This window comes from Misgurnus anguillicaudatus, chromosome 23, assembly GCF_027580225.2.
Source record: "Misgurnus anguillicaudatus chromosome 23, ASM2758022v2, whole genome shotgun sequence".
NCBI classification, from domain to species: domain Eukaryota; kingdom Metazoa; phylum Chordata; class Actinopteri; order Cypriniformes; family Cobitidae; genus Misgurnus; species Misgurnus anguillicaudatus.
The window spans coordinates 32,675,869-32,682,916 of record NC_073359.2 but is presented as its reverse complement, the minus strand read 5'-3'; positions in this window follow the sequence as shown (position 1 = coordinate 32,682,916).

Below are 7,048 nucleotides of genomic sequence, written 5' to 3'. Positions count from 1 at the left end.
CTAACAATAACAATAGGGTTCTACGCCCCTTCGGGGCTTGACCCCTAATAAGAAAACTAACAATAACAATAGGGTTCTACGCCCCTTCGGGGCTTGACCCCTAATAATAAGAAGAAAACTAACAATAACAATAGGTGTCTACGCCACTTCGTGGCTTGACCCCTAATAAAAAGAAAACTAACAAATACAATAGGGGTCTTCGCCCCTTCGGGGCTTGACCCCTAAATATAGCTGCAAGCAGCAATGCCGGGGTCAAGCCGAAAAGGGCACAAAAGGATGTTAAATTGAGTTTGGATAAGCAGATTGAAGAACCTAAGTAAACCTAATAATTTTAGATGAAAAAACAAAAAAGTTATCCACAAAAATAATCTTAGTTCTTGTCTACTGCAATCGTCCTTCTGTTATTGACAATCATGGAACATTAGAGCACTGAAGGACATGTGAGTGGTGTTTGCAGTGGCAAAACATGGGTCACATCATGTTATAACACGTTTAATTAGTCAAAAGAGACCATCCCCGTGTCTCTACAATGTTCTGATGCAGAGATATAGCTTTTGCATAAACTTTTAATAAGGTATTCTCAATGGTTGCTAAGGAGTGAATTGGCAACCACCAGTGATCATAGTCAAAGCCATGAAAGGAATAATCCATGATGACTAATGGTTTTAGATGTGTTGTTGCAGTAGTTTTAGGCAAAAATACCATATTTCTATCTAAAAACCAGTAGGTGGCGCAATGACAAAATTGTGCATGCAACATTAGGTCATGATTGTGTTACATCTAGCTAGTTTTATGACTATACACTTTAGTTTAGTTAAGAAACAGTTGTATGACCATAAGGCTAGCTTGTTATCAAAGGTTTTGTTCAATTTTAACGCCATCTAGTGGTGAAAGCATACAATTATTTTTGTGTGGCCTCAGAATGTGCTCATACATCAGCGTATCAAATCTGGTGAAAAAATCTCTTTTCATCACAAAGTTACAACCATTTATGTGTAAAAAACACAAAATTTGAAGGTAATTTTTCGTTTTTCGAAAATTTCGGCCATTTCTGATGAAAATTTTAATATAATGCCAATAGAACTTTTTGTTCAAAAGGTAAGGTTAGTTTCTTCCTATGGTGTTTTCGAGTCGATCGGAAAAACGCTCGCGGAGATATTCGCGAGTGTTTTTTAAGTGCTATTTTGCTGCGCAGGGTTAACCGTAAGGCGAATTCTGGCATGTTTGGTATCGTTGGACTCGGCAACTATTCAGAACTCCAAGAAAATAAGTCCTGTGAAAAAAAGTTGCTCACAGCCAAAGTTATAGGCGTATAAAACATTCGTCTGGCCACTAGGTGGCGCTGCAATGAAACTGTGCATGCACCCTCAGTTCCTGACTGGCATCACAAGTACCAAGTTTCGTGTCAATAGTCCTAAGTTTAACGAAGATACAGGGTAAAACCTGTTATTTTGAGCTCTACGTAAAATTCGTTAAGTTGGTATATGACAACGGATTGCTGTATCGATCAGAAGTTATAAGCAAAAACGTAAGTTCAACTTTGGACTGTTGGTGGCGCTAGCGGGTTTGAGATAGAGACTCCAAAAGTGCTATGGATATTATTTGGACTGTCCTCAATCAGTGTGCCAAATTTCATAACTTTCCTACGTACGGTTCTATTGGCTGCCATCAGTGGGGAACCTTCAGGGCCTTCTACGCCTTCAGAGAAGGCCTAAAAAAATTAATAAAAATATTTTTTATAATAATACTAATAAATAATAAAGTATTCAATAAAAATATGTTTTTACATGTTTAAATTTATATTTAATTTAATTTAATACATGTAATATATTTTCTCTCATCTATGTTCTAACGTTAAGCTTACTGTCAGGTTCATATCCAATCAGAATCGTCTGTCTCTATTAAGGCCCGGTAAACTGGCTCATTCATTGGTTAGGACTTCAAGAATCCCAAGGAAGGCCAAGCTATGTGTTTTGGTGTGGAGAGTGACGGGCAAATCGACCAATCATGCTTTGATTTCAAGTGGGCGGGTAAAAAACAAAGCATTGTAAGCCTTCATGAAGTCCTAATCATGCAACAAGCTGGATGCGAGCTGCCGTAAAACACCAAAGAAGAAGAAGTCCTAATCATAGACCGTCTAATGGCCCGAATCTCTGCGGTGAGAGTGGTTGAGGTAAATGGCAGAAAACGTGATTGACGTTGTGGCTAGTTTGATAGGGCTGAGGTAAAAACGAAATTACTTAAGCGGGTACTCGTGAAGAGCACAGCCGAGAGATGCGCGTGCAGCTGCGCTGCGCATATCAGACGTGAACACGAGAAAAATAATGGGTTTAATTATACTTTCACTTCCTGACAGTTTTACTTGAGGATAGTAATGACTGCAGGCGACGGCGAATTACATACAATATAATTACCTAACTAAATCTCAGAGAATGCAAAAACATTCACCGGGGCTCGGGCTAGGGATTTTGCGAGCCCGCAAAATATAACAGTTATAAGCCACAAGGAGGTGCACTGAGAACGCAGGGTGCTATATTTCCCCTTATGAAAAAAGACTAACAAGCTATCCTACAGCTAAATATATATTTACAAAAAACAAAAATTAAATGCAAATTTACAGAGCAGCAGAGTCTGTATTTGTGTTTATCAGTTAGATTAAAGTAATTTTAAACTTTAAAACTGCATTTAAAGGCAAACGATGCCTATTCTGTAATTTAACTTTGCGTGCTCAGAATTTTTACACGTTCACTGTATGATTTAACGAAATACGAATAGCCTAGTATTATATTCTGAATTTTAAAATTTATGAAAAACAAACTACTCTCAATTTATTTTGGTGTTTTTTCCCCCATGCTCACTTGTCTCCATTTTCCTGTTTTTAAGAATTAAGGCGGTTTAGTAAGTAGAACCTATCCATTAAATTTGTGACTTTCATTTATTGCGCCATGCGTAATTGCGCATGGAGAGGCATTTGCACTTCATTGCATATTTTGAAGGCCCAGCTGAAGTACTCACGGTTCGCCACTGGCTGCCATAGACCGCAATGGCGGAAGAAGAAAAATTTACTAACAGAAACAATTGCCAATATAGCTGCAAGCAGCGATACCGGGGTCAAGCCAAACATGGCAAAAAATGAATCATATGTGTTGACTGTCATGATTTAAGATCTAAATTTGCATTAGTTTTATGAAAAAATAGCAATTTTTTGTATCTTGACACCACTAGGTGGCGCTTTGCTGAAACAATAGATGGTGCCTCAGGTCATGACTGTGATGACACATACCAAATTTAGTGTAAATACGATAAAGCTATACGGAGATATAGCCTTAAATGACTTGACCACTAGGGGGCGCTGGCTAAAACAGTAGATGGTGACTCGGAACATTACTGTAATAACACCCACCAAATTTGGTGTAAATACGATGAAGAGATGCAGAGATATAGCCTCAAATATTTTGAACACTAGGGGGTGCCAAAAAGTTTACAAGTCCTCTCAGAATATGTTGCTGATGAACCATACCAAGTTTCATAACAATACGCAATTGCGTTTCTGAAATACTTGAACTTAAAGAAAAAATTCAAAATGGCCGACACACAAAATGGCCGACCAAAAACCATTTGGTATCGTTTGAGTCGTTATGCCTCACGAAATCTAACAAGACCACTCTCATAATTTTACATTCAAGTTTGCAGTAGTTATAAGGAAAAATAGAAATTTCTTGTATCTCGTGACCAGTAGGGGGCAGTGTGACGAAATGGTGCATGCACCCTTACGTCATCACTGTTATGACATGAACCAAGTCTCATATTAATACGCAAAAGTTTTGCGACGATACAGGCTCAAACACATTTTGGCGTGCTCGCCCTCGCATTCCTGGATGCGTTATACGACAACGGATAGGTCTACCGAAAAGCTTTTGATAACTTTTTGTCTGGAGTGTCTCTAGATGATGTGTACCAAAAATCAAGCCAATCAAACAAGCGCTCTAGGAGGAGTTCGAAAAAGTAAGTGTTCAATGTAATTCAAAATGGCCGACAGGAAGTAGGTTTGACTCTAACATATTTGGTACAGTCGGACTCGACACAAGCCAAGAAATCAATAGGGTGAAGTTTCATGTCAGTCTGGCAAAAGAATTAAATGATATAAAGATTTTAAACAATTTATTTACATATCCTGACCACTAGGTGGCACCGTCCTAAAGATTTATAGGTGCGCTCAGAACATGTCACTGATGAACGATGCCAAATTTCGTAGCAATACGCCATTCTGTTTGTGAGATACTGAACTTAATGAGAAAATTCAAAATGGCCAAAACCCAAAATGGCCGACCGAAAACCGTTTGGTATCGTTTGACTCGGCATGCCTCAAGGAATCTAACAAGACCCCTTCATGATTTTAGACTCAAGTTTGAAGTAGTTATAAACAAAAAAAGGCATTTTTGAAATCTGGTGACCACTAGGTGGCGCTGTGACGAAACGTTGCAGGCACCCTCAGGTCATGACTGTAATGACATATACCAAGTCTCGTGTCGATACACATAAGTTTTGCGAAGATACGGCCTCACTTCCATTTTGGCGTGCTCGCCGCCGTATATGTTGTCACGGTTTATGAGAACACATTGGTCTATCAAAAAGCTTTTGATAACTTTTTGTCAGGGGTGTCTCTAGATGCTATATACCAAAGGACATGCAAATCAGACAAACGCTCTAGGAGGAGTTCGAAAAAGTAGGTTTTATGGAAAATTCAAAATGGCGGAAAGATGTGCATGACAGAAATGACATCAATGTGTGCAAATGAATCATCATGAGCCAAGGATTCAGAGGAAACAAGAATTTAGTTTCTAGGACTCACGGGTCAGAAGTTATGAGCATGAACATAAGTGCATTTTTGGACTGTTGGTGGCGCTAGAGGGTTTGAGTCAGACACACCAATGTTGCTATAGTAACTTCTGAGACTGTCCTCTACATGTGTGCCAAATTTCATAACTTTCCTACGTACGGTTCTATGGGCTGCCATTGACTACAATGGCGGAAGAACTAGGATGAATAATAATAAGAAAACTAACAGATACAATAGGTGTCTACGCCACTTCGTGGCTTGACCCCTAAATATAGCTGCAAGCAGCGATACCGGGGTCAAGCCAAACATGGCAAAAAATGATTCATACGTGATGACTGTCATGATTTAAGATCTAAGTTTGCATTAGTTTTATGAAAAAATAGCAATTTTTTTGTATCTTGAGACCACTAGGTGGCGCTGTGCCGAAACAATAGATGGTGCCTCAGGTCATGACTGTGATGACACATACCAAATTTAGTGTAAATACGATAAAGCGATATGGAGATATAGCCTTAAATGACTTGACCACTAGGGGGCACTGACCAAAACAATAGAAGGTGACTTAGGTCTTGATTGTGATGACACCCACCAAATTTGGTGTAAATACGATAAAGAGATGCAGAGATATAGCTTCAAATCTCTTGACCACTAGGGGGTGCCGAAAAGTTTACAAGTCCTCCCAGAACATGTTGCTGATGAACCATACCAAGTTTCATAACAATACGCAATTGCGTTTCTGAAATACTTGAACTTAAAGAAAAAATTCAAAATGGCCGACACACAAAATGGCCGACCAAAAACCATTTGGTATCGTTTGACTCGGCATGCCTCACGAAATCTAACAAGACCAGTCTCATAATTTTACATTCAAATTTGCAGTAGTTATAAGCAAAAATAGACATTTTTTATATCTCGTGACCAGTAGGGGGCAGTGTGACGAAATGGTGCATGCACCCTCAGGTCATCACTGTTATGACATATACCAAGTCTCATATTAATACGCAAAAGTTTTGCGAAGATACAGGCTCAAACACATTTTGGCGTGCTCGCCCTCGCATTCTTTGATGCGTTATACGACAACGGATAGGTCTACCGAAAAGCTTTTGATAACTTTTTGTCTAGAGTGTCTCTAGATGATGCATACCAAAAATCAAGCCAATCACACGAGCGCTCTAGGAGGAGTTCGAAAAAGTAGGTGTTCAATATAATTCAAAATGGCCGACAGGAAGTAGGTTTGACTCAGACATATTTGGTACAGTCGGACTCAGCATGAGCCAAGGAATCAATAGAGTGAAGTCTTATGTCATAGTGGCAATTTAATCAAATGATATAAAGATTTTAAACAATTTATTTACATATCCTGACCACTAGGTGGCGCTGTCCTAAAGATTTATAGGTGCGCTCAGAACATGTCACTGATGAACCATGCCAAATTTCGTAGCGATACGCCATTCTGTTTGTGAAATACTGAACTTAATGAGAAAATTCAAAATGGCCGACACCCAAAATGGCCGACCGAAAACCGTTTGGTATCGTTTGACTCGGCATGCCTCAAGGAATCTAACAAGACCACCTTCATGATTTTAGACTCAAGTTTGAAGTAGTTATAAGCGAAAATAGGCATTTTTCGAATCTCGTGACCACTAGGTGGCGCTGTGACGAAACGTTGCAGGCACCCTCAGGTCATGACTGTAATGACATATACCAAGTTTCGTGTCGATACAATAAAGTTTTGCGAAGATAAGGCCTCACGTCCGTTTTGGCGTGCTCGCCGCCATATATGTTGTCAATTTATTCGAGAACGCATTGGTCTATCAAAAAGCTTTTGATAACTTTTTGTCTTGGGTGTCTCTAGATGCTACATACCAAAGGACATGCAAATCGGACAAACGGTCTAGGAGGAGTTCGAAAAAGTAGGTTTTACGAAAAATTCAAAATGGCGGAAAGATGTGCATGACACAAATGACATCAATGTGTGCATTTGAATCATCATGAGCCAATGATTCAGAGGAAACAAGAATTTAGTTTCTAGGACTCACGGGTCAGAAGTTATGAGCATGAACATAAGTGGATTTTTGGACTGTTGGTGGCGCTAGAGGGTTTGAGTCAGACACACCAATGTTGCTATAGTAGCTTCTGAGACTGTCCTCTACATGTGTGCCAAATTTCATAACTTTCCTACGTACGGTTCTATGGGCTGCCATTGAC